At 33.7% G+C, this 10,809-nt stretch overlaps 1 pseudogene; it reads right to left on the bottom strand.

Moving 5' to 3' along the window:
• Window positions 1-3,096: 3,096 nt before the first annotated feature.
• LOC143224311 (putative G-protein coupled receptor No18) lies at window positions 3,097-6,538 on the bottom strand (annotated as a pseudogene).
• Window positions 6,539-10,809: the final 4,271 nt, after the last annotated feature.

Raw genomic sequence — 10,809 nt, 5'->3', positions numbered from 1 at the left:
ACTTGTATTATCACAGTATATTAATTTAAGGAAAGTTAACGTATATTATCACACTGTAGGTGCTTAAGGAAAGTTAACTTTTATTATCACTCTGTAGTTAGCTAGAGGAAAATTAATTTGGATTATCATATTATAGTTAATTTAAGGAAAGTTAACGTATATACTTTAAAAGTACCTATAAGACTATAGGTACTTTAAGTAATGTTAACTTGTATTGTGACAATACAAGTGTTTAAAGGAAAGCTAAAGTGTATTATAACACTACACATATAACCATACATTCTAAATCTACACTGACGGAAGACAAATAATACACCAGATTACAAGTTTAATTAAACATTTTGCTCTCAAGGTTTATGAATATAAAGTTCTAGACGTATTATGGCTTGGAGTGGTAAATGTGTTTAGACAGTGAAGTTAAGTAATTGTAGGTTACAAATGACTTTTGTAAGATTGATTGTTATATCTCAGTATTGAGACAGAATTGAGATAAGTATAACAAGCCTACAGAACTTTATTTAAATCTAAGCAAAAACATGAGACCAAATATTCCATTATTGATTTAATCTACATACAACAAATAATTCAAAGTAATAGCAGCGATGGGTTAATTTAATCTACATTAAATCAAATGAAGACGATTTGTTTTGAAGCACGTGATATTTTAATTTATAAGTTTAGCAAATAATAAGTTTCAGCCAGAGAATGAACATTCTACTACCATCTGGATATATTTTTCTACTATCTGAATTTATTTTCATTACCATCAGAATCTATTTTTCTAACATCTAAATTCATTTTGATTACCATCTCAATCCGTTTTAACTACCATCTGAAACTGTTTTGATTACCATATGTATCCATTCTGATTACCATCTGAATATATTTTTCTATCATCTACGCCCCCCGCTAGTACAGCGGTATGTCCACAGATTTACAACGCTAAAATCAGGGGTTCGATTCCCCTCGGTGGGCTCAGCAGATAGCCCGATGTGGCTTTGCTATAAGAAAACACAAACACACATTCTGTCATCTAAATCAATTTTTTTGTACATTTTAAGTTTATTCAACTTATTGATGATGTATCAAATTTCCAAAAAACTGTTCCATGATCTGAAAATATTACCAGTCTAAACTCAAAATCATTTAACTTTGAACGTTTTAAGCTTCAAATTATTGAAATAGCCTTCTATAACTTCAGTCAGCACAGTTCTAGTCAGAAGCTAATAATGTAACCAAAACTTACAGGTTTGGTTTTATTTAATGTAGCGCAAAGCTACACAAGGTCAATCTGCGCTAGCCATCCGTTATTTAGCAGTCTAAAACTAGAGGGAAGGCAGCTAATCATCACTACTTACCGTCAACTCATGGACTACTCTTTTACCGACGGATAGTGGGATTGACCGTTACATTATAACGTCACGACGGATTAAAGGGCAAGAATGTTTGGTGGTGTGATGGGGATTCAAACCTGCGACCTTCAGATTTCGAGTCGAGCGCCCAAACCACCTGACCATGCGGAGCCGAAACTGTAAGGAAGGGGAGACACTCCAATCAACACAAAACTAAAGCAACCTGGTCATCACTCAATCTCCAAGGATAATGTTGTCGTTTTCCTGAACGAGAGTGATTATATAACTAAAGTTTCTAACGTTCTATGTGGTAAATGTACGCTAGATGTACTTCCGCATTGTCACAAATATTTTTATTTCTTACCTCTGAAGTTCTTATCTCATGAGGTATTATTGTAGAGTGTAGAGTGTATAATTCTTCTCGTGAGTCAAGACATAGCCCGAAAGTTGACGGTGGGTGGTGACGACTAGTTGTCTTCCCTCTAATCTTACACTGCTAAATTAGGGACGACTAGCGCAAGTAACCCTCGTGTAGCTTTGCGCGAAATTGAAAACAAACAAACAAATAAGTGTGTCAGATTCGAAATAACGTAATTGGAAGATATTAAGCGCCTCCTAGAGGATCGTGTACAAAAGATACAAGAAACTCACCACCAATAATTCAAGTATTTAATTAAAAAACTGAAACGGAATTGAGATACTTTGTTTTCAACCTTTTATTTCTAGCTACAAAAACAGTTTTTGTTAATTTTAGAAATATTTTCTTCACATTAATTAATCTCTGTTGATGTTAGCATTGGAATAACTTTAGTGTTTCGGATGTTTGTTTCAAGCTATACAAAAACACTATCTGCGCTACTCGTCTCCAATATTGAGTTATAGATTGAAGGGAAGACAGCTAGTCAACAACAACTACCGTACCGCACACTTTTGGGCCATACTATAATCGAATAAATTGGTCTTGACAGTTACTTATACTGTGCTCAGGTCCCAAACTGCGGAACACCATTTTGCAACAACAAGTAGCGAGCAAGAGATTCTAAAATCCATAGTCCGACACAGTGACTTTTGTTGTTAGCTATAAAGCTATCCTTGTTGTTAGCTTTTGTTGAGTGTCTGTCACGTTCTACTAAGTTTCGACTAATTAGACGGAAGAGCACGTCTCTCGCAACTTTTCTCATGTGTGAACTTACGTCTACTAACCAAGCTGTAATTGGCTTGAACATGTTTTCGCTAGCAGAAGACTTCTATTAAATCAGTTTTGTCAGCTCATTTTTTTTCTGTATCTTCGACATTTACCGTTCTTTAACTAAGTGCTTAGTAGCTTCTCTCTCAAGCCAGAATAGGTTTCTTACTTGAGCTTGAGGGTCATATAATTAAAATGTAGAAAACGTGAACAGAGAATTTACGTTCAATTTCAGTGTTAACTTTATACGTAGCAATTGTCTTAAGTCTACGAATAAACGACCTTACAACACGATTTTTTTTCTATTTCATTGGACACTCAAGAGTTTCGCCTTATGACTTCTTCTAGGGCATTCCACCAAGTATTAATCCTAAAGAGCTGTAAATCTCAATTTTGAGTGTTCAACTAAACACAAACTACTAAATCTGGTGTTGCAAGGCCGTATATTTCTCGAATTAAGATGTGTCTTAAACTCCAATAAGCGCTACAGAAATGAAATAATATAACAAGAAATACTCGGAACAACAATACGTTTATTTCTAAAGAACTGTTCCTAAAATATGCAAAGAGTTGTTGAAATAATCACAAGCTTTGTTGTTTAAGTTAATTCTTTCATCTTTGAAAACAGTGATGCGTTTTTGAAATTTCAATTCCGAAAGACTTATTTATTTTCAAAGCTACTTAAACTTTATTGTCTAGTGTCTTTAAGCATTTGCTTATGATACTGTTTTAAGTAAAATAAACACGCTTATATGTTTACTGACGGGCCAGAAATGTTCATAAATTCGATTGATTAACACGTGAAACTGAGAGGTTGTCTTGAAAATGGTCTGCTCGAGTTGTAGAGCTCCAGTCTTTACGAAGACATGGCGTCTGTGAACCTATGCTCGTTATCTTCAGAATCATGTGGGAATCCCTTAGATGGTCTTCGTCTGTGAACGAGTCAGCTGGTCTCTTCTGACCGTCAGTGATGGTCATCGGATTCGAGCCGGGACGCTGAGTACCACGATTTGCAGAACTAGTAACGTCAAAATATGTCACCTCAGAATCCTCTCTGTTTTTCCACCCTAACACCCGTCGAAATGCTGACTTAAATTCCTTGTTTAAAAACCATAAATGCATGGATTGAAGGAAGAATTGAAGTATCCGAGCCACGTGATGGCGCTGCGCCATTCATACTCCAGATGGCAATGCTTACAGAAAGCAAGGATAACGTACATTAGGAAGAAAGGGAGCCAGCAAACACAAAAGATACCCATCACTATGCCTAATGTCCGTATAGCTTTGGTATCTGTCAGTAGTTGTCGAGACCGACGTCGAAGACTTTGTTTTATCTGCTGGTCTGCTTCTTCTAACGACACCTCTAACTGTCTAATTTCTCTAGACTGTCGTTCAGCGATTAAAGAATGCGGAAATAAACATAAAACATTACCGGAAGCGGAAGATAGAATGACGTCACGGAGGAAACGACGGCGTATACCCGGTTAACTTCCAGAGAACATTCATCACTGTTGACAAAAATGGAAACTGGGTCATTACTGTACCAGCCCATGAAGATTGGAATAAACGAAATGGCGCTGCTACATAACCAGATGACCCCGATAGCCACTGTGACACGTTTCTTGGACACCCTCGAGCGATATCTCAGAGGTTTGGTGATGGCCCAGAACCGATCGAGAGCAATGACAAACAGGTGTAGAATGGAAGCAGTGCAGCACATTACGTCACATGAGATCCAGAAATGGCAGGCTATGGGTCCGAACCGCCATCTTCTTTCAAAATCGTAAATTACCAGCAAGGGCATAACCATGAGCGCCACCGTAATATCTGCTGATGCAAGGCTAGCCAGAAGCAGGTTTGTCACTGAACGAAGCCTCCTAAACCGGAAGACTACCAAAATCACCAACACGTTTCCCAAGAGTGTCAAAGCGATAATCAGAGCACAGATGATAGATCCTAAAACCCTTATTTCCAACGGCGCTCCTGCGTTATATCCTTCAACAGAATTCTCACCACTGACATTCTGATGAGGGGAAGTTCCTGTACTGTTAAACCACATCTCAGGATACTCGTAAAACATTCCAAGATTGTTATTATCTTCCATAAAGATAAGGTTCTTATCCGCAATCTCAGGGAAAATATAACTGAAAAAAACAACAATACGTTAACACCTTAACCAAAAGGAAAACTATAGCTAAACGATAGCGCCTCTAAACCAAAGAAATAACTAAATAAAGCCAATACTTTAAAATAACTAAAACAATATACTGCTGAAAATAAGATATTATGAAGCTTAAGCAAACAATATTCTCCACCTACAAACAATGAAACACGGTAAGAAAAGAAAAAGAAATTCATACCCTAAACAAATACTGTTTTGAAAGAAAAAAGTGACACCTATGAGCAAAAACTAACTAATCATTGAAATTGTGAAACAAAAACTGTACATGAAAAATATTTAATAACTGTGCATAAAAAACAAAATAAAATATTATATTAAAACAAAGCTTTGTCTTATAAAATATTTGACTGTTAAATGAAATAAAACATAACCTTCTGGCCTGATGCAAGCTAATACCCTAAATCACTGAAATAAAACATAACATTCTGGCTTGATAAAACCTAATACCTTACATCGCTGAAATAAAGCATAACCTTCTGGCCTGATAAAACCTAATACCTTACATCGCTGAAATAAAGCATAACCTTCTGGCCTGATAAAACCTAATTAATACCTTACATCGCTGAAAAACATCCCACAGGTTACTGCTATGGAAAGAAAGCAACATACAGCCGAAAAATTCCTAATATAAGTTGCACGTTTTCTTAAAAAAATCCTTAGTCTAAAACTAGTTAATACGTTACGTTTCTGTTTGTTTGTTTGTTAAATTTCTAACGAAGCCATAAGTGGACTGTCTGTGCTAGCCGTTCCTGATTTTGAAGTGACAGACTGGACGGAAGACAGCCAGTCAATACTGTCAATTACCTACTCTTTACCAAGGTTTAGTGGGATTGAGTGTTATATTATAATATCCTCACGGCTGAAAGAACGAGCATCTTCGGAAACAGGTTTTGATCCCACGAGTTGCATTTTGCATTTCGAACACCCTTATGCCTAGGTCATGCTAGGCCAACATATCTGAGAAACAAAAATAATTCTGTAGCTGAAACAATATGGTACATTTCTGAAACTAATAAAAAACGCGGATAACGCTTGCGAATCGAGCTCCGTAACCACTATGCCAGGCCTAAAACTTATATACAAAAACTGGGTCATTCGTTGCGACCCTAGAAAAAGGAAAGAAACCTGTAACTTAAATGTTAATTCTTTGAAAACAATAACCAAAAATCGAAACCAGAAACTAGTTAATACGTTATAGATCTGGGATTTAAACAAAAGTAATGCGACACTTTACGTTAACACAATGAATACTCATCCAAAACGATTCACACGTAATGAAAACCAAGTTCATGTGAGATAGTTACAATGGTTGAATGTTATATCGGGTCCACCATGACCATCATGTACTGATTCAATAAATAAAATAATACGAGTTAATAGGGATAAATTCGATCTTAATTTTTACAGAAACTGAATCTAAGTATAGCTAATAATAATAACATGCGCAAACTTATTTTGACTTACAGAGATGTCTTCATCTTCGAACCCAGAGCAAGCAAAACTTGAAACTGAACCTATGAACTTCAAGTTACATTCCACTACCTCAAAAGAACATACTCTATCGCATTGTCTTCTGTAGCAACTATCTGAATAATCGAAACATGAAGTGAGTAAGATAGTTTCCAAACTCCTCAATGTTTAGAAAAGACGAAGTTAGTTTCGGTGACTTTGTCTTAGATGTCTACAATTAATTAGGGATACTGTCCCTTCACCAGAAATATAAACTTTTGTACGAAATACTCTGTAAAAAACACAGAGACAGTTTGAAGAATTTTCTATCAGTGTATTTATAGATTGTTTCTGATTCCATAAAGTGAATCTAAACGTTCTACCTCGAGCTTGGAGCTATCTACACCTTTAACAACACTAGCTTGTAGATCTGTTGCGTCACTGGAGCAGTTGTGCACATGGTGATTCAGTTAAGGTTCCGATTGCCCGTGATGGCCATCTAGTGACAAGAAGAGACAATTATCGATTTAATTTCATAAGATGCATTTTATTTTTGTATGTCGACTCGACTAAACTTTGTGGTCTGAGAGAAGATCAATTTCACATGACAAAAAACAAACATTATTATTCATTCTAAAGTTCACCTTTAATTTATGGCAAATATCCATTCAATTTGATTATATGTTACTTTGTTAATATTTAAAATATATTAAAATCTCGCTAACCTTAAAGTCAACTTAAGTATTTATAACGAATTTATTTATAACGGATTGGTTATTTAAGTAAGTAGTCTAACTCAGATTGGTTATTTAAGTAAGTGGTCTGAAATAAAACAAAGAAAACAGAATTAACTTAAACGTTCGACAAATGAAACATGAAAGTTAATTAGACATAACCTGTATATGACCTTCACATATAAATACAAGTATTTACATTCGAACTTCAAGTTTTATTTATTTGTTTTAAAAAATCGCGCAAAACTACACGAAGCCTATCTGCGCTACCCGTCCCTAAGTTAGCAGTGTAAGACAACAGGGAAAGCAGCTAGTCATCACCACCCACTGCCAGCTCTTGGGCTACACTTTTACCGACAAACAGTGGGATTGACAGTTACAATATAACGCTCCCACTGCTGAAAGGGCAAGAATATTTGGTGTGATGGGGATTTGAAACTGCGACCCTCAGATCACGAGTTGAGCGCCCTAACCACCTGGCCATGTCGGGCTTACTTTAATTTTTACAATTTTGTGTTATGACTGGGCTAGAGTGTATAGAATGGAAAGCTATGACTGACATTATCAGTGTCTGTTAGTTCGCCACTTTCTATAGCATATCAAGGTCAAATATTAGTTACTATTGTAATAGTCTGAAGATAGTCATTGATGCAACTTTCCAATAAGGTATAACATTGCTCCAAATCCCACAGCGATATCAGTCAGTAACATTGTTTGTATAATCTTGGTCAAAACAGTATATCATTGTCATACATCTTGCAAGTTGTGGTGAATTAATAAAACTATAAATACGTCCTCGTTCCAGACAATGTAGTTAATTATCAAACGTTGGTCACTACATATACCGAATGTGTGTAAGAGATTACGTAACTCATCCATTCATAAGGTTGGACACAATGGGGTTTCAAAGGTGTTGCACACAACAATAAGCTAAAACTGGACATTCCAACATGAACCGCATGCGCATTTGGGCCTAAGTTTAACCTATCTACTGACCAGAAGTAAAGGAGACAGACAGTTAACGACATCCCCTTATTAAGGGCTGTTTTTTTTTTTTTCGTTTGTTACCGTTTTATTTGATACAAGATTTTCATTGTAAACTCCATTATTTTTTTCAATTTTGTTACTTTATTTAGATATGACACTAACAGTTCTACTTAAACATGCTTGAGAATCGTTGTGAACCGATAGCGGTCACATTATTCGAGTTGTGGACGGTAACGTCTACATTTGAAAATAAAACGTCGATGCACACTTTACACGTTTTCAACTATGGGCTCATAATAAAATTGACAACCAATACGATTACTTGGTTTAAATGGTCCAATAAAAAGAAGTACAAGTAAACAATAAACATGGTAACTTGAATTGGAGAATAAAGATCCATAGGTAATATATGGATAAATAATAGAATAGAAGAGTGGGAAGAGAAGTGTGAAAGTTTGTGCATAAATTACAGATAAAAATATAACTGAAGTGTGAAAGTTTGTGCATAAATTACAGATAAAAATATAACTTAAGTGTGAAAGTTTGTGCATAAATTACAGATAAAAAATATAACTGAAGAGTGAAAGTTTGTTTGTTACTTGAATGACACTTTATGAGCATTATGATTTTAATTGGATAGATCACAGATCACTGTAGGTTAGAAATAAAACTTCCTAATTTTGGTCTGCGAATGACAGAGAAATCTACTAGGCTACAGTACGACGATTCTGAAAGAGCTACTGTTAAACAATTATTAGTATTTACTTTTACACTTATAACGCCGCCACAACTGAAATTGTGATACGATCACCACTAGATCACACTAGGTCGTACGTGGGACTGGGATAATCAGTCACATACGCCACTCACTAGGTTACGCCCCAACTAATCCTTGCACCATGTTTGGTACAACAACGACTCGAACCCTAGACTCGGGTCTCCAGTCACGTACATCAATCAATAGGCTACTTTCACACAGAAATGTAGAGGAATTCTGATATAACACGTTATCAAGGAAATGATTAAAAACAAGAATAAATAAGCTACAGCAAGAAGAAATATACGAACAACGACTGTACAACATTAGTCATTTACTAAACAACAAATGTGTAACAATAAACCTTTACTAAACAACAAATGTATAACAATAAACCTTTACTAAACAACAAATGTATAACAATAAACATTTACTAAACAACAAATGTATAACAATAAACATTTACTAAACAACAACTGTACACCATTATTTATTTACTAAACAACTGTACAACATTAGTTATTTACTAAACAACAACTGTTGAACATTAGTCATTTACTAAACAACAAATATATAACAATAAGTCATTTACTAAACAACAAAATTTATAACAATAAACATTTACTAAACAACAACTGTACAGCATTATTTATTTACTAAACAACAACTGTTCAACATTAGTCATTTACTAAACAACAACTGTACAGCATTATTTATTTACTAAACAACAACTGTTCAACATTAGTCATTTACTAAACAACAACTGTACACCATTATTTATTTACTAAACAACTGTAAGCATTATTTATTTACTAAACAACTGTACAACATTAGTCATTTACTAAACAATAACTGTACAACATTATTCATTTACTAAACAACAAATGTATAACAATAAACATTTACTAAACAACAAATGCATAATAATAAACATTTACTAAACAACAACTAAACAACAGCAACTGGCATTAGTTATTTACTAAACAACAACTGTTCAACATTAGTCATTTACTAAACAATAACTGTACAACATTAGTCATTTACTAAACAACAAATGTATAACAATAAACATTTACTAAACAACAACTGTACAGCATTATTTATTTACTAAACAACAACTGTTCAACATTAGTCATTTACTAAACAATAACTGTACAACATTAGTCATTTACTAAACAACAAATGTATAACAATAAACATTTACTGAACAACAAATGTATAACAATAAACATTTACTAAACAACAACTGTACAGCATTATTTATTTACTAAACAACAACTGTTCAACATTAGTCATTTACTAAACAATAACTGTACAATATTAGTCATTTACTAAACAACAAATGTATAACAATAAACATTTACTAAACAACAAATGTATAACAATAAACATTTACTAAACAACAACTGTACAGCATTATTTATTTACTAAACAACTGTACAGCATTATTTATTTACTAAACAACTGTACAACATTAGTCATTTACTAAACAATAACTGTACAACATTATTCATTTACTAAACAACAAATGTATAACAATAAACATTTACTAAACAACAACTGTACAGCATTATTTATTTACTAAACAACTGTACTGCAGCATTGTCATTTACTAAACAACTGTACAACATTAGTCATTTACTAAACAACAACTGTACAACATTAGTCATTTACTAAACAATAACTGTACAACATTAGTCATTTGCTAAACAACAAATGTATAACAATAAACATTTACTAAACAACAAATGTATAACAATAAACATTTACTAAACAACAAATGTATAACAACAAACATTTACTAAACAACAAATGTATAACAATAAACATTTACTAAACAACAACTGTACAGCATTATTTATTTACTAAACAACAACTGTTCAACATTAGTCATTTACTAAACAATAACTGTACAACATTAGTCATTTACTAAACAACAAATGTATAACAATAAACATTTACTAAACAACAACTGTTCAACATTAGTCATTTACTAAACAACAACTGTACAACATTAGTCATTTACTAAACAACAAATGTATAACAATAAACATTTACTAAACAACAAATGTATAACAATAAACATTTACTAAACAACAACTGTACAGCATTATTTATTTACTAAACAACTGTACAACATTAGTCATTTACTAAACAATAAC

This window comes from Tachypleus tridentatus, chromosome 8 (genome assembly GCF_004210375.1).
Source record: "Tachypleus tridentatus isolate NWPU-2018 chromosome 8, ASM421037v1, whole genome shotgun sequence".
NCBI classification, from domain to species: domain Eukaryota; kingdom Metazoa; phylum Arthropoda; class Merostomata; order Xiphosura; family Limulidae; genus Tachypleus; species Tachypleus tridentatus.
Note: the sequence above shows the minus strand (reverse complement) of the source record. Positions and strands in the feature narration are given on the sequence as shown.